The 26,173-nt window shown below is 39.0% G+C and overlaps 1 protein-coding gene across 1 annotated transcript in view; it reads left to right on the forward strand.

Moving 5' to 3' along the window:
• Positions 1–19,638: 19,638 nt before the first annotated feature.
• The window catches only part of adgrg2a (adhesion G protein-coupled receptor G2a), a 182,640-nt gene continuing 176,105 nt past the window's right edge, over positions 19,639–26,173 (forward strand). Inside the window, exon 1 of the mRNA XM_051926903.1 lies at positions 19,639–19,879. The gene's annotated coding sequence lies outside the window, so the exon portion shown is untranslated. The remainder of the gene's footprint in view (positions 19,880–26,173) is intronic.

Consider the following 26,173-nt stretch of genomic DNA (forward strand, 5'->3'; position numbering starts at 1 on the left):
AGCTGCACTCCCAGGTATTTATAGGTTTGCACCCTCTGCACACAGTCACCTCTGATGATCATGGGGTCCATGAGGGGCCTGGTCCTCCTAAAATCCACCACCAGCTCCTTGGTTTTGCTGGTATTCAGTTGTAGGTGGTTTGAGTCGCACCATTAACAAAGTCCTTGATTAAGTTCCTATACTCCTCTTCCTGCCCATTCCTGATGCAGCCAACGATAGCAGTGTCGTCAGCGAACTTTTGCACGTGGAAGGACTCTGAAACTATAAGATATAACAGAACTACAAGATATTACAAAAACAGGGAACTTGTGCTATAAATGTTTGACTTTTCACATCATCAGTAAGACTAGTCTTACCTTCATGAAAGACAGTTTTCATTTTTGACATTTTTGACTGTCATGATTTGTTTATTAAAGTGAGCATTTATAAACTTAATAAACCACTTTAAACTACTATATCTTTTTATTTGAAAAGATGTTTTATGTAAATAAATGTTGCTGGTATTTTATAGGATTTGTTCTTCTCTAGTGCTGGCTAGTTGTGCTGCAGCTCAGGGTTCATTTTGGGGCCTTGTCTGGTTTGTTTATTTGTCACCCTCTGTACTTAGATCCACAAAATGTATTATCAGTTTATGCAAATAATATATAATTTTATCAGTAAATGTGAAAATATTGTAAACAATTTTATCTCTGACATTAGGTGTTGAATGACAATCAATTGTATTAAAATGTAATGATGATAACTCTTGAGATATTCCTTATAGCAAAAGTTAGACCTCTTATAACATTACAAGATGGTGAGAAATTAATCCACGCCTTTGTTTTCAGTTAACTAGATTACTGTAACGCACTCAAAAAAGACATCAATCGATTGCAACTAGTGCAGAATGAAGCTGCCAGAATCTTAACTAGGAAAAGAAAATCCGAGCACATTTCTCCAGTTTTGATGTCACTACACTGGTTACCTGTGTCATTTAGAATTGACTTTAAAATACTGCTTATGGTTTACAAAACCTTAAATAATCTCGCTCCATCTTATATATCGGAATGTCTGACACCTTACAATCCAAATTGTAACCTTAGATCTTCAAATGAGTGTCTGCTTAGAATTCTAAGAGCTAAACTTAAAAGAAGTGGTGAGGCGGCCTTCTGCTGTAATGCAGCTAAAATCTGGAATAGCCTACCAATAGGAATTCGCCAGGCTAATACAGTGGAGCACTTTAGAAAGCTGCTGAAAACTCATTATTTTAACATGGCTTTCTCATAGCTTCATTTTCGTTTAATCCCGATGCTCTGTATACTCAATTAATTATTATTATTATTATATCATGGTGGCTCTAAAATCCATACTAATCCCTTCTTTCTCTTCTCTTCTTTTTCCAGTTTTCTGTGGTGGCGATCTGCACCACTACCACCAAATCAAAGCACCGTGATGTCCCTACATTCATGGATTAAAGGCTAGAAGTCCACATGAATATCATCATTAAGTTCTTCCATGAGAACCCTGAATACAATGAGGACTGATTGACGTCATTTATGTTAGGTAGAATGCTTAGAGGGGGCTGGCTGGTCTTGTGGCCTGGAACCCCTGCAGATTTTATTTTTTTCTCCAGCTGTCTGGAGTTTTTTCTTGTTTTTTCTGTCCTCCCTGGCCATCGGACCTTACTTTTATTCTATGTTAATTAGTGTTCCCTAATTTTAATTCTTATTTATTTTGTCTTTTTTCTCTTTCTTCATCATGTAAAGAATTTAGAGCTACATTATTTGTATGAAAATGTGCTATATAAATAAATGTTATTGTTGTTATTGGCCCTGATGAACTCAGATATCTGAGAAAGAGGATTCACTTGGTCTGCAGCCAGTTCAAGTCAAGAGCTTCAAAGTGATTGTTGACTCAGACCAGAGCTTTACAGATCATTTGAACAAAGTTAAATAAAACTGCATTTGATGATTTTATTCAATATGCTGTGCCTGGGGTGAGATCTTTACTTTCATTTACAGATGCGGTACAGCTGGTGCATGCTTTTGTTACTATCCATCCATCCATCCATTTTCTAACCCGCTGAATCTGAACACAGGGTCACAGGGGTCTGCTGGAGCCAATCTCAGCCAACACAGGGCACAAGGCAGGAAACAATCCCGGGCAGGATGCCAACCCACCGCAGGACACACACAAACACACCCACACACCAAGCACACACTAGGGCCAATTTAGAATCGCCAATCCACCTAACCTGCATGTCTTAGGTCTGTGGGAGGAAACCGGAGTGCCCGGAGGAAACCCACGCAGACACAGGGAGAACATGCAAACTCCACGCAGGGAGGACCCGGGAAGCGAACCCAGGTCCCCAGATCACCCAACTGCGAGGCAGCAGCGCTACCCACTGCGCCACCGTGCCGCCCTTTTGTTACTAGTAGAAGTGAATATTGCCAAAAAGTCTGCAAAAAGTACTGAACTCTGCAAATGTGTGAAATTTTGTTGATAAGGTCAAAAGAAAGATGCATATCATTTTTCTTAAGAAAGCACATTGGCTTTTAGAATTAAGCTTTTCCTAGTTTATAAGGCTAAAATTGGTTTAGTTCCTGAGTATATTTGAGACCATCTAACCCTGTCTCAGCACAAAAGGGGTCTTTCTTCTAGTGGAGCTTCTTTTTTAAGCAATCCCCTCAGTTCATTTTAAATGTAGACTTATTATGCACGCAGAATTTCTTACCACAAGCGACCTACTCTTAGCTTTTGGTCTAATTTAAACACTTATTTTTTTGTTTGCCTTTTTATTCTTTTTAAATGGTATTTTTTTTTTTTTTATATATTTATGACATCTTCAATTTAAATTGTTTGCACTTTTGGGGGTTGACTTGTTTTTCAATCCTGTTATGATTACAATAAAATTAATAAAATTATAAAAAAAAAATTGCACTTTTGCTTTACTACATGACAAGAACCTTGCGATGTAATAGGTTCTATATAAATACATTATAACACTCAGTCTCCAAATAACATTATCAATAGCAACAAATATACATATTGGTTAAGCCAATATTACACAACAGGTTGCCAGCAGATTGTAGAATACAGCAAGTTACCGAATGCAAGGACAACAGCTCAGAAATTGTGCACAGTGAAAGAGCTTCCAATTCAAAAGAGTGAAATTGGCACTCGGTTTGTATAATAAATGCTAAATTTGGTAAAATGTAATGCATAAATTCCAACATCACAGGTGTAGTGGGGTTGTGTATGTTTTTTATACTATAAAAAATGTCTGCAAGAATAATTGTGTAACCTGCAAAGGGATACTAAAGTTAGTAAGGAGCAGTTTGCCAATATCAAAAGCAACTTTGTATATATAAAAGAAGCAATTATATAGCCAAATATTAAACCAAAAGATAATGTAACAAGGAAAAATTATTTCTTCAAAAAATATACAAACACATGCAGAGTAGTCATGTAAAAGACATGTCAAATTTTTCCAGTGCCTTTAAAACCATTCTCATTGACTAGAGAAAAAGTTCACGGCTTTGCATCTTGATTCCCTCATAATCTCCTGGATCATGGACTTCCTGACCAACAGACAGCAGTTTATGAGGCTGGGGGACTGTGTGTCAGAAATGGTGGTGTGTAATACTGGAACACCTCAGGGAACTGCCCTGTGTTCCCTTCATGTCCATCCTCTACACTACAGACTTCCATTACAGTGCTTGCTTCACACATACATTTTCAAATGACTCCTTCATAGGCTATATTAATAATAGAGATGAGTCAGAGTACAGGAAGGTTGTGGAGGACTTTGTCTCGTGGTAGAGGGAAAACAACTTATAACTCAACATCAGTAAGACAAAGGAGCTGGTGGTGGATTTCCGGCATGCAAAGCAGCCACTGAGAACAGCCACCATTCAGGGGGGAGATATGGAAGTGTTGAAGAGGTACAAGTACCTAGGGGTTCACATGACAAACAATCTGGACTGGTCTGACAACACAGTAGTGCTGTACAAGAAGGGTCAGAGCAGACAGTACTTCCTAAGGAGACTTATGTCTTTTGATGTATATGCATCAAACTACTGGAAATATTCTCTCATTGCATTCTGTTTTTCTACACAGCAGTCACCTGAAGAGCTCAGAAGAAGATCAGTGCCTGCACAAACTTATGGGGAATGCTCACAGGGAGAACCCTGGACACACTAGAAGCTGTTGTGCAAAAGAGGATGGCAGTAAAATTGGATGCCGTCATGAAGATTCCCATCCAAACTTCTACATCTTCCTCTATGTAAAGCATCCAACTCAGTTGATCGAGCTGCCTTGTGGGATATCCTGAGACTTTGCAGGATCCCCTCAGGGTTGCTGGATATCATGGTCAGCCTGTACACTGTTACTGTGAGTGCTGTGCAGAATTGAGGCAGAATCTCTGTGTTTTTCCCAGTTGATTCTGGGGTTCATCAGGGGTATGTTTCTTGCTGTTACTCTGTTCAATGCTAGAATGGACTGGGTGTTGGGCAATGTCATGATGTCCAGCAGCTATGGGGAATCTGTCGGCAAAGAAAGATTCACGGATCTTGACTTTGCTGACGAATGCTGTGATCTTCACAGAGTCAATGGAAGCTCAGATCGGGGCTCTCAAGAGACTGAGCGAGGAGTCCTGAGTGTCTGGGCTTGTGAGTGTCCTGGATAAAAATCAAGATCCAGGCCTTTAATGACCTCTTGGGCACAGACATCAGCAGTGTGTCTGTCTGCAGAGAGATGTTCATGTCTCTGGTGACTCTTTCTATGAAGTCAGTAGACGGTAAGGAAGAGCATGGGGGTGTCATGAGGTTGCTGGAAAGAGGTGTGTGGCGCTCCTGATATCTATGCAAAAGGACGAAGGTCCAAGTTTTTAGAGTCCTGGTGCGTGACACGGACACTATCCAGTGACCTGAGATGAAGACTGGACTCCTTTGGTACTGTGTCTCCTTGGAGAATCCTTGGGTACTGCTGGTTTGACTTTGTGTTAAATGAGTGGTTGCTCATGGAGTCCCAAATGAGGCACACTACCTGCATTGTGAGGGAGTGTCGGTTGTGGCACTACAGCCATGTGGCGAGATTTCCCTTGGGTGATCCGGCTCACAAGATCCTCATTGTTGAGGACCCAAGATGCTGGACCACGTCATGGGGATGCCCACGCAACACCTGGCCATGGCAGATAAAGGGTAATTTCCATAGGATGGGACTCAACCATGTGCTTGCCTGGGGGGTTACCAACCAGGATCCTGAGCTGTTTTGTTGTGTGGTGGGTGCGGCAATGTGCTGTTCCAGTGCATCTACCAGGAGATGTGGTCTTGGGGCACTTTTAGCCACAGGGTCATTCCACCACTGGGGTTCTTTACTCCTCACTGCTATCAGGCAATTCAATGCTTCTTCCCAATGTGCTGTTTAACTTTATTTTGAAATATCTGCACAATAAACATTTATTTATTTATTTATCATTTGATTGATTGGCTGTATTATTTGTCCTGTGAGTATTTTATCCTTGTTTTCTGGTATATGCATCTGCATTTCCCCATGGGATTAATAAAATTGATCTAATCTAATTTAATCTAATCTAATGTAAAAACAAATATTGCTATAACATTAGTAATGAGACACATACACTGAAGTTAGGAGTTTAACACTCATTCTCCAGATTTGTACAGGCTTTTTCTTCCATTCTCTATGGTGTTGACCATCCTTTGCGATAAGACCTATCCTACTCCTGACACCCTACACTATATTCCAAACATACCTTCTTTGCACCTGCGCCCTTGGCCTCATGCCTTCCATCTCAGACTTAGTTCACCTTTTCATCCTCAGCCTTTCTCTTCATCTTCTACCCAAACCATCTTAGCCTGTATCTCCTCAGAAGAAAATCTATCACCTCCATACCAAATTGTTTTCTCAACTCAGCACTAATCTGCCTCTCACTCTGTGAAACGCCAACAATGTACCTGACTTCTTATCTCTGTTCTTTACAGCTTTTCTTCATGTTTTGTATGAAGGGTTTGCTTGAAGGCAAGTGCAACCTTTGAAGCAAATGTGGCGAAGGATGCAGGATAATGATGTAGTTACTATTAATTTATACCTCACCAATGGAGTTGGTTTGGAGAAAGAAGAAGTCCTACTGCTACTTTGGTGGCATACTGAAGACAGATGGAGTTGTGGGTAACAGCAGTGACAGCCAGGGTGAGAAATGAATGGAAGACATTCTAGCAGCTGTTCCAAACTCTGACTTCTAAAGGTCTCCCTGGCACAGAAGGCTACAGTTTATTAAAGGTGTGTGAGGAGTATCATGTGCTCTGGTATTGAGACACTGCTGATGCAAGCAGAATATTTGTGTGATTTATACTTTAAACGAATGAGTGTTATAGAAAATAATTTATCTGGATATTTTTGGTTTATACCAAATTTATAAATTTGAGACACGCTGGTAGACATATTTGTATGACTCAGATCCTTCTTATTCCAAGGGGGAAATAGAATGTGATATTTATTATTGAGAAGACAAAACAATAACAATAACTAAATACAACACCAGGAGTAGTGCAACAGAGTAAGTTGATTCTCAATTACGGGTTCTCGGCACTAGAAATTAAAAATATCATACAGGTTTCTTTTATTAGACTGTATACTTCTTAAGATAACGTTCACAAATATGACTCAGTTATAACAATTTGAACTGTACCATTATTTAGATAATGAAATTCAATTGCTTTTTTTAAGACAAGATGTATGTCAAAGTCTGTTCCAAACTGTAGTCCCAAGTGAATAAACAGAATTAATGCATGGTGTCCTGGTCCAAAAGGTGAAATCACTTATATTTTTCAAGATAACTCCCTTTAAGGAATATTGGCAGACTTGGTGTTTGGAGGGGCTCCCTCACTTGGAAGGAGTTAGAATTCTTCTAAAGCTTTTCCGTGTATTTGGAAATTTTTTGATTAATTACTTTGGCATTTGTAAGGGCTGAGGGTCACACATTATTTTATATGTCCATTGTAACCTACTGTTAACAGTCTATAGACATTTATTAACAAAAATATATCAACATTAAAAATAATAAAACTCTTGAAAAGTGTTACTGTAATTCTTAATTACTTTGTATCATGGTTAAGGCTTTGGACTTCAGACACTGTGGTGTGGGTTCAAATCCCACTACTGAAAATGTCTAACCATGTTCACGTCACGTGACCTGCCTGTGCTACAATTGGAAAAACAAAAGTAATATAACCAATATTATCATAAATGTTGTAAGTCGTCCTGGAAAAAGGTGTCAGCCAAATAAATAAATGTAAATGCAATAAATGTTAAAAAGGCTAATAAAATGCTTTGTCCTTGCCGACTGTTAGTAGCATTTTCTACTGGATACCTAAACTAAAGTGTTGCCCTAAATACTAAAATCAATATTTCACAATAATATACATTCTCCATGCTTTCTAAGGATTCCGTGAATGAACCCCACCAGAAATTTGATTAACTTTTTCATTTCTTAAACTGGTTCCTGTTTTAATGTCTAAGTAGAAGTGTGCTTGCTGTTCATGTCTTTTTGCTGTACAAGATACATTTTAGGGATTAAACTAGTTGCCTTAGCAAATTAGTCAAATAAATCAATAATCAAGGCAAACGGGAAGGCCTGCAAATATCCCAAAACAGAGGCAAGACTGAATAGAATCATGGAGTGCTTTCAAAACAACTAATAAATAAAATGTTATGGCAGTGAGAAAGGAGCTTGTTCTGCTTAGACAGACATGCTAATCCAATTCTACAGTAACTATTAATGCAAACATAAAAATGCAGCAAATATATTCATTGATCTATGTTGAGTGATTCAGTTAGCCTGTTAGAATCAAGTGATTGTAAAAGAAAAAAAAATAATACAGTCTACTGTAAAATGATCAAATATGACTTGTTCTCAATTAATTTCAAACAACATGTCATATCGTGTCTATTTTCCAACCTGCTTAGTCCTGAGCAGAGTCGCTGTGGGTGCTGGAGCCTATTCCAGCTAGCACAGGGCACAAGGGAGGAACAAACCCTGAACAGTGCAGCAGCCAATGAAGGGTGAATTCGAGAACAGAAATGTTATACTTTAATGTGAACAATTTTATCATAGTACAAATAATAACATCCATTTAAGAACATTCAGTTTTGCCTATTTTGGTGACCATCAAATATTCAAATTAGTCAGTACAAAACATTAGAACTGTTTTGTCAAGAACATGCCATTCAGCTCAATAAGACTGAAAAATCCTATTCATATACATTACTCCACAATAACATTAAGTTGACTTTTGGAGGTCACCAGAAACTATGAAATGTATTACAATATATGATGACCACTAGATCCTAATGGTTTCATCATTTCTACCCCCTGAATCCAATCCTGATTAACACAAAACAAGCAATCTAAGCAGGCTTCTCTTCCTGCTGGTGTTTTAACATATGATGTTAAAAACAGTCACTGATTATATATATTGTGGCAGACGACTGGGGAGCTTGCCCCACCAGGACAGCCCTATGATGGAAGGACCGGGAGAGGTGACATATTGGGGACAATACCTTCCCCTGGAACACATTGGGACCACGGGCTTCGATCTTGGAAGTTCAGCCCTGTTGTGGCCCGTGGTCACCGCCAGGGGGCACCTGGACAATTCCGCAGCCCTGGACGGCAGCAGTTCTGCCACACCAGGAAGTGCTGCAGGAAGACCTTCAATGAGCACCTGGAGCACATTCGGATACAATATAAAAGGGGCCGCCTTACTCCATTTGGAGCGCCGGAGTTGGGAGGCAGAAGACAGAGCTTGCGGGAGAGTAGTTAATGTGGTTAAAGAACAGAGAAGAAGAAAAGACAAAAAGAAGGACAAAAAGGGAAAAGGACTGAGCAATAGTGCTGTGGGTGATTGTGCACGGTGCTGTAAAAGAAGATAAAAATGGGACTTCTGTGTAACCTGTGTCTCTCTGTATATATATATATATATATATATATATATATATATAGTGGCTCGCAGAGGGCACTCCTGCCACCCAAACCCGATGCAGACAGACACAGGACATAAGTTAAGCACACATTTTTGTCTGTTTTCCTGTGGGAAACGCCTCCCTCCATTTCCCATGTGTTCAGCACAGTTCCAAACACTAAACACACTTCTCTTCTTTCTCTTCTCTCTTTCTTCCACTCCTCCTGGAAAGCTTCGTCTACTCCCTCCCGACTCTGCCTCCTTTAATGAGGCATCTGGAAAATGCACCATTAATTTAATTTTTGCTTATGTCAAACTGTTCATGACCTGTAAGATTAAAGTTATTGGGTTAGTATTGGTATTATGTGTTTCTGCAATGAATTTGAGAATACCGACTTATAACAAGATGAATGTTCTGGGTATTCAAGTGCAATGTTTGATGCTATGTGTGACGGTTACTGTTTCAGTTTGATTTCTGGTCAGACTTTTAGATCTTGACAGAGCAACAACCAAAATATTACATTACAGTTTTTCATAAGGAATAATAGGTGCAATAGGTGATCTATTCACAATTATATAACATCAGAGTCATCAAACTATAAACTATGCAAAGAGCCTTGGTATTTCGTGAACAGTATCCCATGGCTGAATCATATGTACCACAGTACAAGTATATCACAGCATTGTAACCTTCGATGGATAGTGATCTACCCCAGGTGCCCTTTAACAAGATATGCTGTGGTAAAAGATATGGATTCATTATAAACATTTTATCACAGGATTTTTCTCTGTGAACAATTTGCCAACGATGTACAGTAATAATTTATTCCCCAATATAAAGAAAGCTGCAAGGATTTGCTAGCGATTATTAGGTCCAGTTACGTTTTCTCATACCCCTGAAATAAGTAAGCTAATTGAAACTGCTCATAACAAAAAACACAGGAATCTGACCTTATGGTGACACTGCTTTCTTTGCTTTAACTACTGAAATCTTTTAGTGCAAACCACCCATTATGATAAAATCTAACAACTAACTATAAAGGGATTACTGCTGACATTTTATTTTGGCTGCCCCCTTCCTGGTAAATACAAAACCATACCCTTTTTTATGATATCTTACTAACGTCAGAGGAAATGGTCTGTACAGCTTTGCCAGCTTAGCATTACCCTACTATGCAGTGTAATCTGGTATCTATTTTCTTTTTCATGTCTTCTTTCAAGAAGTGTATCAAATATGATGCCCTACAAATGGTAGAGCTTTATCAGCGGTTCCCACATTAGTGAGTTATAACATTTTAATACTTAAAAAAAACTGCTTTATAAATATGTACTTCTTCTTCTTCTTTCGGCTGCTCCCATTACGGGTTGCCACAGCGGATCATCTTCTTCCATATCTATCTGTCCTCTGCATGTTGTTCTGTTACACCCACCACCTGCATGTCCTCTCTCACCACATCCATAAACCTTCGCTTAGGCCTTCCTCTTTTCCTCTTCCCTGGCAGCTCTACCCTCAACATCTTTCTCCCAATATACTTTATAAATATGTACTAAATGTATTAAATGTACAAAGTAGGTTGCGAACATAGGTATATAGTATGTATATAATGTTTTCAAAAGCTAAATCTGTTTTTAATAGCAAAGTTAATACCCAGTTACATTAACCTTTTTACCACTATTACAATGAAAAAATACATTTTATCACTGTCTATAGTAAAGCGTTCATATAATAAGAATGATGCTCTTTGTTTATGTTCAGTTTGTGTCAGAATGGCAAGCCAGATATGCAAATTGGCCTGAAGTGTATGAGTGCCCAGAGGGGGACTGGGCAGTCTCGTGGCCTGGAACCCCTGCAGATTTTATTTTTTTCTCCAGCCGTCTGGAGTTTTTTTTTGTTTTTTCTGTCCTCCCTGGCCATCGGAACTAATATTGTCTTATTTTAATATCTTACTTTGTGTTTTATTTTTCTTTTCTTCATTATGTAAAGCACTTTGAGCTACTTTTCTGTATGAGAATGTGCTATATAAATAAATGTTGTTGTTGTTGTGTGACATCATAAACTGGCATAATATGTATATATAATGTTCAGAAAATAAATGAATAAAAGGACTTACTTTATCAGTGTAGCAGTCTGCCAGGTAGAAGCCTTCACCCCCTGTTTTAATGCATTGTGGAAGACGGGGGCTATTGAGCCCCAAATCCCAAACACAACTGACACGCACACAGTCATTGGTTGTAAATCATGGATTTTATTCCTCCAAATACCTTCTAAACAATACAGAACATAAATGAGCAGTGAATCTTTCCTTTTCTCTCTTCTTCACCCAACTCCTCTTCCTCTTGCAAGTGTTGTCCTCTGCCTCCCAACTCCGACTCTCCTATACAGGAAACTCGGCTTCTTTTATTCCGGAGAACTTCCAGTGCCACCACATCATATCCAGGAAGTGCTTCAGGTGGAAGTTCTTTAAAGTGGGGACGGTCTGTTCTTACAGCTCCCCAAGGAAACACTCATGAACACAATAGGGCTGTCTCAATTCCCAGCTTGCCCTGTGGGTATGTATGTGGGCACTGTAGCCCAGGAAGACTGCCACTTGTATCAGGGGAGCAAATAGTCCATATAATTAGTCTCCCCCTGTCCTTCCATTAAACTGGCCTCCTGGCTGGGTAAGAAACCTTGAAAAATCCTAGCTGGAATGCCAGCCCATGCCTGGTGACTGTGACTGCATATACAGTACCAGTCAAAAGTTTTGATTTAAAAATTCAGCCAAGACATTACTAGTGTTGTTAATCGCCATGACTGCTTAGTGTGAAAGATTTTTTAATTTATTATTCACATATAACTGCAAAGCCCCATTTTCAGTAGCTTTCCTTCACTTTCCTAATTACCTGGCCTAAGAATTGCAAAAGACCATATCTGAATCTGCCTCGCAGTAAGGAGACCTGGGTTCACTTCCCAGGTCCTCCCTGCATGGAGTTTGCATGTTCTCCCTGTGTCTGCGTGGGTTTCCTCTGGGAGCTCCGGTTTCCTCCCACAGTCCAAAGACATGCAGGTTAGGTGCATTGGCCATACTAAATTGTCCCTAGTGTGTGCTTGGTGTGTGGGTGTGTGTGTGTGCCCTGCGGTGGGCAGGCACCCTGCCCGTGATTTGTTCCTGCCTTGCGCCCTGTGCTGGCTGGGATTGGCTCCAGCAACAACAACAACAACATTTATTTATATAGCACATTTTCATACAAACAATGTAGCTCAAAGCAGACCCCCGTGACCCTGTGTTAGGATATAGCGGGTTGGGAAATGACTGACTGACTGACATATCTGAATCTGGCAAATAAAAAGAAAAGATTAAAATGGGCAAAAGACCACATAAAATGGATGAAAGATTACTTTAAAAGGTGTATGATGGTCAGCATCCTGGAGTCGTCTTTTCACTGTTGCAGATGACACTGTAATTTGGCGTGTATTTAAGGAGAAATCTAACAGAGGACCTGAAAGGCATTTGTTTCTCACACTACAGTTTCTAATGTCCTCATCTTCTTGTGCAGTTGTGTACCTGGGCAATCCCTTTCTTTTTCTGTCCTGTTAGTTCCAGTTTGCCCTCTTCTCTTAATTCAACTATAGACACCTTTGTATGAAACATTTTGTTTGTTGGTAATCTGTCACATGGAATATCCTTATTTCTGCAAAAAAGAAAATGAATTATTAGACGACGGAATGCTAGAACCTTGCAATCCAAGTGAACAAAATAACAGGTTTCAGTGGTGCTAATGCAATAACAAAGGTTTCTCTAATAACTAATTACCATTTAAAATGACGTATTAAGCATAAACTAGGGGAGTTGGCCATTCCCATAGGAAAATGTTACTGCTCACACTGGTGCATTAAACTTAAAAGATTCTCATGTATGTTTCATTTAAGAATCAACTTTGTCACAGATGTTTCACCTAAAATTCCTTAGGGGAAATAGTTTTAGACAAAAAATAAACATTAGATAAAACTGAGGTAAAAGGAGTCAAAATTTAGAATTTGGATTGAAAAGCATGTTATAATTTGTAAAATCTCTTCCTAGTCTTGTTTAAATCTTTTTCAAGACTTCATATGTTTTACTTATTATTGGACTGATGTGTTTATCCAAGGTGTCTTACAACATCAGAGATTTGATTTTTTTACATTTCTTTTGTATTTCCAATTGGAGCACAGGCAGATAAAGTGACTTGATTGTGGTCATGCAGTGTCAGTAGTGGGATTTAAACCCCCAATCTCAGTCTTAACCACTATGTCACACTTGCCTGCCTTTTCTTCTAGAATGCTCTTGCTGTTGGCTCTCCTGTCTTTCTCTTGGATGGGGTTGAATTCTGATTTGTTAGGTTTGACTTGATTGCATGTAATGTTATTTTCTTTGGTGTATAAGTTAGGCTTGATCATATGGAATGTTATTTTCTTCAACTAAAATGAATAATAAAAAAAAAGAAAATGGAATAGTGTGGATAGGGCCTCAGTTTCTTGTTTATATTTGAAAAAAGCTTACCTTAAGTTCTTTAAATGCCCTCTTTGGTGTATAAACAAATTTCAGTGGTGGCAAACTAAAACTATCTGCTGAATCTGCTGGTGCATAAGTGAAACTATAATTTCAGAGAGAACTATGCATTAAAATGTTGTTAATTTATTGGACTATAATTTTGTTAAATTAAAACAAAAGGTAGCCTTATTAGCATGCAACACTTTGACTCTGATTCACTTTTTAGGTGGAAAATTCTTCTGTTGAGCATTTGCTCAGTCTGCTTGTCTGGGTGATAGTTTTCTCCTCGGGACATTTCGATTTCCTCACCTGATTACAGGTTGAGTGTGGACTCAGACTGAACTTGGCCTGTTCAAGAGAGTCATGCATAACCTCAGACAGAGGACTGGCATCTCGTCCAGGGCTGGTTTCTGCTTTGCACCTGATCCAGTCAGGATTTTCTGTGAATATAAAATGGAAGAAAAATGGACTGAAACAGTATTTGATTTGATATTTGTAATGTAGATACTGTATATACTGAAAAGGTAAGAAATTTATTTGGAAATATACAGTATAAGTCAAACTGGTAAAGTAGTGGAAAATAAAAAAGAAAGTTATACAGCTGCAAATATGTGATTGAAGTCAAAATTTCCATTTTTTTTATTTTACACTTGTGGGAGCTTAGTCTCACTGGGGATTAAGAATTAAATCAGATTCCTGTCTGTCTCATTTATGTTTACTAAGAAGTTAACAGAAGGGCGTCTTTCAAGAGGATCTGAATGTTCTCATTAAATAAAAGTGGATCCAAACAGAGTTGGCTGTTTTAGTGGCTGCAGCTGCAAAGGCTTGCATATTAAGGACAAACCTATAAAAAATGGCTGTTCAGGGAAGGCATTTTGTAAGAATGAGGAGTGCAGCTCCACTTGAGTGGGGGAATAAAATAAGTTTAAATACCTTGTCTTTTAAAATGTTTTGTGTTTTTCTTTAGGTTTATTAGATTAACAGCCAATTTCAATAAGGAGAATCTTTTCTTCAGTTATTGGACACCAAGATCAGGTAATTTTGGTGACTCAGTTAAAGCCTTTACATTAAAAAGTTTTCTCAGTAATCCATTTTGTACTGAGCTTTTTAAAATGAGAAAGCTCTGTTGACTGGCATTATACAGTAGCTTATTTCATCACAGCTGTCTTTTCATTTTCTCTTTGAAATTCAACTTGATGTTGTTACAATTTGATATTTACGGTAGTTCTCTACACAAAACACCAGGCTAACATTAAAGGGTAATGCAGAGCTGGAGTCTGTCTCTTCGACATCTGATGGAATCAACTTTAGACGTATGCGTAAATCTTGGTAATTTAAGGTTGTCATATAGCCTAATGTGCACAGTTTTTGAGATGCTGAGGTTTTCTGAAATGTTACCTCTTGTAGTAAATATATATTTATTCATTTCATGAACAGACTTTGTCCATTACAGTGTTGCAGGAATTTGGTAGCAAGCCCAGCGTCATCAGGTGTAAGACAGAAACTAGACCTGGACTGGAGTTAATGCAAGCCACACTCACTCATAGGCACTTTATTGTTGCTTGTCTTAACATTTTCTGCCCTACATAACTCTTTTTACTATTTCATGGTGTGCAAGACCAGTCTGGACACAGACAGACATTGAGACAGCCAAATGTCCCAAAACACACACATATTTAATTCCTTCTTCACCTGCTCACACAATACACTGCACAAATCACCACCAATAAAGCTTTGACCTGAAATAAGAATAGGCTGATATGAGATGTGTTATATCAGGCATGTCAAACTAACTACCATTGGTGGGCCGCTTCGACTGCCATACGTGCGTCAGGGGGCCACACTTTAACAAATACTATTATACAAGGTTACTATAGCTTTCTTTCCAATACTGAAAACTTTAAAAAAATGTAACACTTAAAGTTTAAAGTTTAAAGAAAAGCAATCTTTTTTCCATACAATCTCTGTACAACAGCGTACAATTAGAGTCTTAGCCTCTTAGCTAGGTCCTTATATTATTATATTATATTCATTGCTTATATAGGAGTCTTACAGTGTGAGATCTATTTCTTTTGTCCCGACACTTGGCATCTCTTGTTAGTAACCAGTTCGTCAATATCAGGCTTGAAATCTTGTGCAGCTGCAACTTTTATGTGGGATGAAAGGTGCTCGATGGAAAGTCTTGAGCGATGTGGGGTTTTGGTAGCTTTCATTAACGAAAACAATTGCTCACAAAGGTAAGTGCTTCCGAACACAGATAGTACTCTCGATGCCAACTTACGGATCTGCACATACAAGGGTGGCAGGTAAGCATACAAGCCTGGCACACCAACTTCGTTGTATTTTGCCTTCAGAATAGAATCTGACTGCAGTTCAATCAATTCCATTTGGATATTCTCAGTCGCATTCTCAACGTTGTAAGAGTATGGTGACGTAAACAGCGCAAAGTCCTGTTCGTGTGAACTGAAATTACGAAAATGCTCACTGAATTTATTGCTCAGTAATTCAAGTTGGAAAACAAATCCTCCAAAAATCAAATTTTACTTTACTAAGTTTACTTCAAAGTTTATATTGTAAAATAAGCCGATATGCAAAAAGCCCCCTGACCTACACTAATTTTACAAACTCAAAATCACAAAAATTTGTTAATAAACAACTCACCAACTTCTCGCGTCCACTTCAGATCTTCAGCTGTAGTCTGCACTAACTGTTCGTTACAATACTAGCACAAAATTACATAACACTAGAGCAAAAAAACGTGAAAATATGCGAGCTATTACTACTCGTGATGGTCAGTTCTGCCCAGTGGCCAGTCTCAGCAGCCCAGCCAGTACTGTAGCCTGCCAGGGGCGGCTCTAGGCTCGTGGCGGCCCTGGGCAGAGAAAGAATCGGTGGCCCCTTCACCCGCCAATGTCAATATGGTATCTTATGCACGGCGGATGGCCACGTCCGTTGCGGACACTGCATAGCTGCCTCGTGCTCATGACACGCTTCTATATGCGTGTGTCCATAGCTTGAAAACCAAGTGGCGGCCCATGATATTCTCATTACGGCAGAACGTTATAATAATAGTAATAATAATAATTCATTACATTTATAATACTACATATAGCTTACTGCTCCAACTCGAGCGACATTAGTAAATACAGCGTACTAATTAACAAGAAACACATGTTTTTTGGCCACATTGCCGTCAGCTGTGTCGTTATTTTCTCTTTCTGTTTTATATTCAATACTGTATATATTGGTGTGGCGGCCCTGTGCAGGTGCACAGTTTGCACATGCCTAAGGCCGCCCCAGCTACCAGGCTGCTGCAGCCTAGCGCTTCAGTAGTGACGTTGCGGCTCATTAACTTTGGACAAGGCTCATGGCTATACTAGCAGATGATGTTTCCGGTACCATAATGTCATGGGAAAATGCACTTTTGTCAGAAGGCAGAAGTAAGAAAAGTCAATAAGTAACGCCGAAGATGCAGAATGATTCAATCACAAATGACAGTAATCATTATGTACAAGTTTAGTGCTAACTAGGATCTGTCATGTGGGCCGCACAGATTTCTGTTGCGAGCCTCATGTGGCCCAGGGGCCACGTGTTTGACATGCCTGTGTTACAGTAGAAATTCAGAGAACATCGTACACCACCAGGGGGTGCACCATCACCCAAACTGGACACTAGCCTCCACTCCTCCTGGTATGTTTCGTCCTCTTCTACCTGACTCTGACTCCCGGAGTAGTGCCTGCTGGCTCCTTTTATAAGGCACCCGGAAGTGCTCCAGGTGCTTGTTGACCTATATCTGGCAGCACTTCCAGGTGTGGCGGAAGTGCTGCAATTAAGGGCAGCTGCAGCACCCCCTGGCGGCGCCCACGGAACCCAACAGGGCTGCACCAAACTCCAGCCTCCAATGGATCCCTGCGGGGGCTGCCACCTAGCGCTCTGGGGGAGGTAATGCTCTGGATATGCTGCCTCCCCCGGTCCTTCCAGCATAGAGGCATCTTGGCCGGACCCTGCCACAACATTAAAAAGTCAGTGAACAAAAAAAAATGCTACTCCATTTTTGGGAGCACTTAAAAACTGCACAAAGTAACCCAAACACATATTAGAAAAAAATGTCAAATGAGCCTATTTTTATAGTATTTACTATGCTTGGGACAAGATATGATGCTGTGGCACTCCTCAAGTGACTTTTGCTATTCTATAAAAATCCTGATCAGGAAGAAGCTGTTTCAAAGAGATTAAACTACACTGAGCATATACAAAACAAAAACAGGAAGGAACATTAATGAAAAGCATTCTGAGCCATGCCTGTCATCAGCCATACTGACAAAGACATGAGATCCAAAGTGGCAGGAGACAACAAACAGAACCATACCAAGGACACAAATGCCATGTACAACAGAGAGCATAAAATGAAGAGGTTATGCTGGGCAGGTGATACAAAAGAATCCTCTGTGGCCGTTTTCCTGGTAGTACCAATCACCTCCTGGATCCACAACGAGGCCAAATGTCTGCTTCCAGGTGTTTTTCCACCACAAGGAAGACCACTAAATGAGGATGTTATTTGTACACTGACCAAATCAAACATAAGCAATACATAGTTGTGTGATCACCTATGCGATCACTATACGTTTTAAAAAATTGTGCTTCTTAGTTATATTTAGTTTGCATTGCTTCTGTCCACTTCTTTGACATTCACCTGTCCACAGTCCATCATTACATATTGCAGTTTCCAACTTTAAGCAGTGTCAAGTAGCTAATGAAGGGCCTTATCTCTGTGCATCTATAAATAAAAACAGATGTAGGTTATTTCGCAACAGAAAAAATAGAAAAGGAATGTAGAAACACAACATTTCAGCTGTGCAACTGGTATCAGGTGTGTATTTAACTTGATTTTATATATATTTATATAAATATATCATTTTTTTCATTGTATGAAAACCTTGTTTTTTTCAACTGTCAATTAATGCTGGCATTTTTCCTTTCCATAAAAAGTGATTATGATACAAAACAAAGCAAAATTCAAACCATTGATTAATATGCTGAAAAATTACTTTAAAATACATTAAAACTACTTAAAAAAAATTTAAACCACAAATTAAAATGCTTAAAAACTTAAAAAGCAATAATGTTTTCATTACAGGTAAGCAATCATAGATGATGGATTAATTAAGGCATTACAAGGCTGATGGGTGGCGCAGTGGGTAGCGCTGCTGCCTCGCAGTTAGGAGACCCAGGTTCGCTTCCCTGGTCCTCCCTGCGTGGAGTTTGTATGTTCTCCCCGTGTCTGCGTACTGGTTTCCTCCCACAGTCCAAAGACATGCAGGTTATGTCTTACTGTGCATACTTGCTCTGTGCGTGTGTGTGTGTGCAGGGTTTGTTTCCTGCCTTGTGCCCTGTGTTAGCTGGGAATGTCTCCAGCAGACCCCCTTAACCCTGCAGTTAGGATATAGCAGGTTGGATAATAGATGAATGGATTACAAGGCTGGTCAATTTCCATACACCGTTCCAATTACTTTCAAAAAAGCATTACAGAAAAAAATATGGGAAAAGACCCCACTTGGTTCCTGGGTACTAATGAAAAATGCCATTAGAACCCTTAAATTGCTTAAATGCCTTCATTCACTGGGATAGAAACATCTACTCCTTGTAGAATCAGCAACAGGAAACACAATGGGTAGCAGAGCACAACACCTGTAACATCGTTAGAGTCTGTAGGGAGTTTTTATTTTCTTGTTTCCTCCCACGTCTTACAACCTAAAGCAGGTAGACTGGAATGAGCAAGAGATAGCCTGGGGCCGTTGGCAAAGATCGATCCTGCACCTCGCAACCCTACACTTTAAAATTAAAATTGAAATAAATAACTACAAAATAAAAAACGTGTCGTCCCATGAAAACGGAATACATAACGCGGTCGAAACCCACAAAAAATCGAAAGAATACACAACGATTTGTTATAACTCTTTCATTATCTGCACTATGGAGGTGTGCTGAATATCTTTTCCCTTTGTCAGAAGACTTGTCTGGCGGGATCTGGGGCTAGGCAGCTTTTGAGTCTTCAACGCCGTTTTCTTGTGCTGATAACAGCGTCACATCACTCTCCTCGCTGTCTTCAGCACACCGCCGGGTAGGCGAGAGCGCGACCATAATCTCCGCCTCCCGTGTGCACGCGCGCACTCCTTGCGCGAAGAGCCCGTTCACTCGCTTAGAGCCAGCTGTGTGCAGAGCGGAGTGGAGTCAGTGGACTCGTATCTTCGGTGTGTCTGACAGCTCACAGCTTCAGCTTTTCAGACTTGGGACATGTGCCTACGTTTTGGCAACCACCGCATGGAATATTGATTTTCGTTTTTCTTTAATGGAATATCATGAAAATTGGAAACGCCCGTCTTAATTATTAAGAAAATAGTAACTAAGAAGGTAAGCTTGTTTTTGGTGTTAATTTACTTTTAACATCTGTGCACGTCACAAATTAGGATTTTTACCTATTTTATAAAGGATTGCAGAACTTTATTAAATTTGGTTTATTGCCCACCATTAAAATATTGACGACAGCGCCAGTGTTGACAACTTTTAACTGAAAAAATACCACAAAAAGTAAACACTAAAATACCAAACAGTAGTAACTACACAGTTTTTAAAGGGCCATTACAATAGTTAAGACATACTATCTTTTATTATGTAATTGTAAAAGTTTTAACTACAGCCGTGCTGTTTGATTAATTGTTAATCAATTTTCAAATCTCTAAGCAGTTTTGGTTAAAGCAGTTTTTTTGTTCTCGGTGAGCTTCTTCTGGAAATGTGTAAGGTGGTTTTGTGACTGTGCGCCCCGGGGAGATCTGAGTACCCATCCAGGACTGGTGTTCACCTACTGCTACTTGTCTGATTTGGGCATATGTGCATCATCATGCTGCTGAGCAAAAGCCTAGTAATGAACGAGGGTCTATGAGCCCACCTTGGACGGGGCAGAGTCCGCCTATTTATTTTAAGAACGCAGTCGTTCAAGGACAAGGTCTCAGAGAGCTGTATCTAGGCTTTGTCCTTGATATTATTCCTTTGTGTTATTATTACAGTATTGTTGTATACCTGTTACACTATTACAATAGAAAAAATAACTTGTCCTGTACAAAAAAAGTGGTAGTATTTGTCCTCCTTTATTTTCTCTAAAATAAATATCTTTTTCAAATTCAGTAATAAGCAGTTTAGTAAATCCTGGAGTTTTACAAATATAACTTGTTCTTGGACTTTACTGAATCCTGCTTTTGCAACATGAATATTGCAATTCTCCTGTCTTTGTTGTTATTTGATATATATTTTCTTTTTATAAAACTCAGTACTATACAGGGGCATGCAAACAGTGTTTTTTTCTAAACCTCAGCCAAATGGATCAGCACACAAGTCTTAAAAATACAAACCTGTGCCCAAGATTTTACTCATGTGGTCAGTCCAGATATTGATGAAGATATGGCTCTTGGTAACGTGCAAATTGCTGTTAGCAGAATGAGTGGATAGAAAATGACTTTGAGCATGTATTCATCCCACTATGTGGTCTTATGTTGCTGGTGCCTATGCTGGTTGCACTGGATAAAAAGAAGGAGTCATCTATAAAGGAGCACAACCTGCATTTCTTAGATATGTGTAAAGAAACCAGAGCATCAGAGAAAGCAACATAAAAACAATGTAGAGAATGTGCAAACCCCACACAGACAGACAATTGAACCTGGAAATTTCATGATGTAGTTGGGGCAGTAAGGATGTAAAGAGGGGAAATCTATGATACTGCTTGAAGTAAGATAGTACAGCCAGCACCAGATTAGTACTGTTGATCTTGTTGAGCTCATGATTCTTGTAAATCAGATTGTATGATACTTAGGATGCTCAGGAGATAGCAATGAAGATGGCATTTTGTTCAGGATTTTGGACAAAAAACTGTACATTTCATGTGGGAAGTAAGATATAGTATAAAAATAACAATTCTTCCCCAGGGTAGTGTGCAGATGTTCCCAACCACTGGGTCGTGCATGGTCTGCCACCAGTGTGTCACAAGTTTCCATCGCTTGTTACTGTAGTGTGAGGCAGTGGGTCACCTAAGTGATCGATGTGCAATATATTTCTCTGTGTTCCTCGGATGCACCACCTCCCCGACGAAGCAATTCACCTAGGGGTTCGCCCCCCCCCCCCCCTTGTGGGTCATGAAGAAACTTACATGGGGAAAAACTGTTGCAACACCATAAAGATTGAGAAACACTGCTGTATAGAAGTGTTTGATGAACTACATATTCTTGAATTGCAAATATTCAGTATGTCACAGTAGGCTATATGTAACTTGATTTTAGTCAATGTCACTGAGGTTGCTGTTCCTGTACTGTACATTCACACCTTCATAACCATACTTACTTACTTACTTAATTATTCCAAAACACGGGTTTGGAAAGTGGAAAGTTGTCACTTTTCTTAACTATGTCTAGTCTACTGTACATTTATTAAACTGATGGAGCCATTTGGCATTGTATTTGTAGTAATTTCTTTATAATATTTGTGACTTAAGACACTGTTTAAAAAAAAAAAAAAAAAAAAAAAATATATATATATATAGAATCCAACATCTTTCTGTCTGTATGTCTGTATGTCTGTCCGCTTTTCACAAGAGAACTACTTACCAGATATAGATTGGGTTTTTTTCTATAATTTGCTTTAACATTCCGGTTGATTTTGCGACTTGTCTCATCTTGATAAGTATTACAGTTCGCTTGTAGAAGAGATTTATTCACACAAATCTGAGAGAGACACTGAGGGCCGAGGCAAGGGGGAAGCGGTACCTCAGGAGTGGAGAATTGGTTGGGGCCCTCCTCACTGACGCACCAGCCTCCGTTCAAGTCGGTCTACCTCTCGCCACGTGTTGGAGCGTACCTTGCTTCCTCATAGCTTGCGATACCTGTTTGTTCAGCAGACATTATCATCTACAGATTATTAAGGAGTAGCGTTTGACAATTTTGAGAGAGAGATTAGAGCTACGTCTGCTTTACAGGGTAGCTGCTGATTGGTAGCGAAATCACGGCTATGTGCTTTTCTCCCCACGCAGGGGATGCTCTCCCGTCAGAGCTGAACACAATCAGATTCAGTGCCAACGTTTAACATTTAATTTTTTAAATTGATTTTTAAAGTTTGTCCTGTTTCACTACTATGTAGGTGGAGCCGCGGGAGACATGTAGTAATTTATAAAGTCAGATTGATCAATTAATGTATATAGTACAAAAACAGTTTTAATTTTCCTGCATAGCCAAAGCAATTTCTATTTGGGAGTGTGACATAATGAAAAAATGACCCTTGCTCTGGTTAAGATAGATAGATAGATAGATAGATAGATAGATAGATAGATAGATAGATAGATAGATAGATAGATAGATAGATAGATAGATAGATAGATAGATAGATAGATAGATAGATAGATAGATAGATACTTTATTAATCCCCAAGGGGAAATTCACATACTCCAGCAGCAGCATACTGATAAAAAAACAATATTAAAGAGTGATAAAAATGCAGGTATAACAGACGGCAACTTTGTATAATGTTAACGTTTACTAGAGATGATTGTCATACATTTCTCTGTTATATTGATGAACTGTTAGGCTGGCATAATGTTTTCAATAGCAAAAAAGGCAAAAGGTTGGAACAAGGGAAAGCCTGACTGTGGCTACTGTATATGGGAGTAAGTGGGCACTCCCTGAGGTGGCAGTGCCATCATCACTAATCTGTAGTTGGGAGCTGGAGTGGGGAAACCCTTAGAGTCCACACTATGTTCTCTAGGTCATAAGATGGAAGTAAGAGTAAAGGTAGGCACATTAGCTCAAACCAGTACTCAAGGTAAAGTACTTTTACTTAAAAAAATAATATAAATTAAGTAAAAGTAGAAGTTCTTATCCAGAAATTTACTTGAATTGAGTCAAAAAGAATGAGGTTAAAAAACTACTCCAGTACTCAAATTTCTTTAAATGTTATGCTTTTGTTGTACCAAATAAAATGTTAAGGTTTTCAACACTTTAATAAATCATATAGTATGTCTTTTCAATAAATTAAACTTATTACTTACAATAAAACTTGCATAGACAAAAAGAGTAATTAAATATAAGAATTTAACAAAAAATTGAAATACCATTTTATGCATTTTAAAGAAACTTACTTTTTTTAAACAGCTCATGAATGTTGTCTCAAGGCTTAGCTAAAACACACAATTCTGCATTTCAGAGTGAATAAACTCTGAATGTCTGACTTTAATATACAACCCTCCCCAAGTGGTAACTTTCTGTACATAAGGGAGAGCTAGCTGTTGACACTGATCCACACACTAATACATGCAGTGATCTTTTTTTCTCTCTGTCAGTCTATCCAGTCTGATAGCTGGATGTTGTTGTGATGTTCTCATTGGTGTCCCTCAAGGTTCACTATCAGGGTGGCTAGAGGTAAATAAAATACTACATACCTTTAGGAGACATGTTATATTTCATTTAAATGCTGATGAACTAAGCTATAGTTATCAATAAGACTGACTAGTACTTCTTCAGTGCACCTGTTACTGCACTGTACAAAAGAAACAGCATTTTCACCATGAAGAATCACTGTACTATTTTAATAAAAAGTATGATAATAATATAAACAACAAGCTAGTTAAACCTGTAGATAATAATAATTTAGGTGGAATGGCAGATAATGTAAAATGATTACAGAGTAAAGAACAAAATACAGTGTTGGGCAGATTTGTAGCAGATTAAATTTAATGGAAGTAGAAATGTTAGATTGAAATATACAATGGGTTTTTGTAACTTGATACTACAGTGAACATTTCACTTTCTACTGTTAGAACAACAACTATTTATCTCTTGTATAATCCAAAATCACATAATGAATGCCTCAATGAACTTTAACTGGTCCTGTTTTTTGTCAGACCTCCAGGAATCTCCCTAGGAAGACAAAAAAAGTGTAGACAGTATATGGAAGTCATTAAGAGGACAAATAGGATGTTAGGTTTTATAGCCTGATGTGTGAATTACAAGTCAAGAGAAGTTATAGTTACAGTACGGTTTTGGCATCCATATTATAAAAGACATGGCAGCACTAAAGAGGTAAAGGTAGATGTTGCACAAAAGTTACAAAGTTGTTCTTCACACAGAGAGCCATAGACACATGGAATACATTACTAAGTACAGCAGTAGATAGTAGGACTTTCGGTACCTTCAGAACTCAGCTCTATGTTATTTAGGAGAAGTTAGGTTAATCGGATTGACAAGCATTGCTGTACTTAGAATAAAATGATTGCTTTGGTCTGATAAAGTCTGTTCTTATTTTATACTAGTTAAGCACAATTCCTTGTTATGAATGCATCTATACATTTTCTGAGTCTGTTTTATCTCTTTTACTGGTACTCAGCCATAACTTTCACTTCACGCTTGTTATAAAGCAACCTTACCTAAGGATATTAAGCAGACCTCATATAAAAAAAGTTAGATATCAAATGTTTTCAGGGTGGCACGGTGGCGCAGTGGGTAGCACTGCTGCCTCGCAGTTGGGAGATCTGGGGACCTGGGTTCACTTCCCGGGTCCTCCCTGCGTGGAGTTTGCATGTTCTCCCCGTGTCTGCGTGGGTTTCCTCCGGGCGCTCCGGTTTCCTCCCACAGTCCAAAGACATGCAGGTTAGGTGGATTGGCGATTCTAAATTCGCCCTAGTGTGTGTTTGTGTGTGTCCTGCGGTGGGTTGGCACCCTGCCCCAGGATTGGTTCCCTGCCTTGTGCCCTGTGTTGGCTGGGATTGGCTCCAGCAGACCCCCGTGACCCTGTGTTCGGATTCAGCGGGTTGGAAAATGGATGGATGGATGTTTTCATATTGGTTTTCAAATAATATAATAATCTTGGTAAAGTAAATAGCATTTTTAGCTTCAACTTGGTTTTTATTTATCAGGCCAGTCATAGTAGTTTAAAGGCCTTGCTCAGAGTGTTGCTACTATAACCCTCACCAGGAAAAGCTGAAGGAAAAGGAGAATGATGGTAATAATGATCAGCCCACACTTACTTATGTCAGAAAATCTTACAAGTTTGTCCACACAGTTTCTTTAAGTGTTTAGAAATATAAGCAAGTCATGTATGTAAATGGTTTTACATGGTGATGATCCATGTAATTCATCTCACTTACTATCTAGACAAATCCCGTAATGCAAAAACAATAAAGATCAGGGAAATCCAGCATGTTGAAGTACAATAAATCAGATGTGCATGTCACATAAGCATATACAGGGTATTTGCATGCTTGAACTCAATTGCTGCTTTTGATTTGGACTGTTGACTGCCTGCTGTCAAGAAATCATTATTAACATTATAGCATCAAACACGTATTTCTGGATCATGAAAATGTCAGTTTGTCAGTTTGTATGTCTTTTTAAAAGTGCAATACTTTTTTAAATAATCAGCTAGACCTGTCCCTGGTTATTTTGTTAGTCAGGTCAGTGATCTATGTAGTGGTGGTGAAGTGCTGGATCCCTTGCTTTGTACTAAAGCTTCATCTTCTTCTTCTTTATCTGTCAGTCTGTCTGTATCTCTGTCCCTCACACTTCTCACTGGGTTGTCTTCAGGAAACACTTTTCTTGATGGATCTGTGGGTGAGCCAGGGTGATATTTCAGGTTATATGTGGGCTGAACATTATTGCTGAAGAGAGAGGAGAC

This window comes from Erpetoichthys calabaricus, chromosome 4 (genome assembly GCF_900747795.2).
Source record: "Erpetoichthys calabaricus chromosome 4, fErpCal1.3, whole genome shotgun sequence".
Lineage (NCBI taxonomy): Eukaryota > Metazoa > Chordata > Cladistia > Polypteriformes > Polypteridae > Erpetoichthys > Erpetoichthys calabaricus.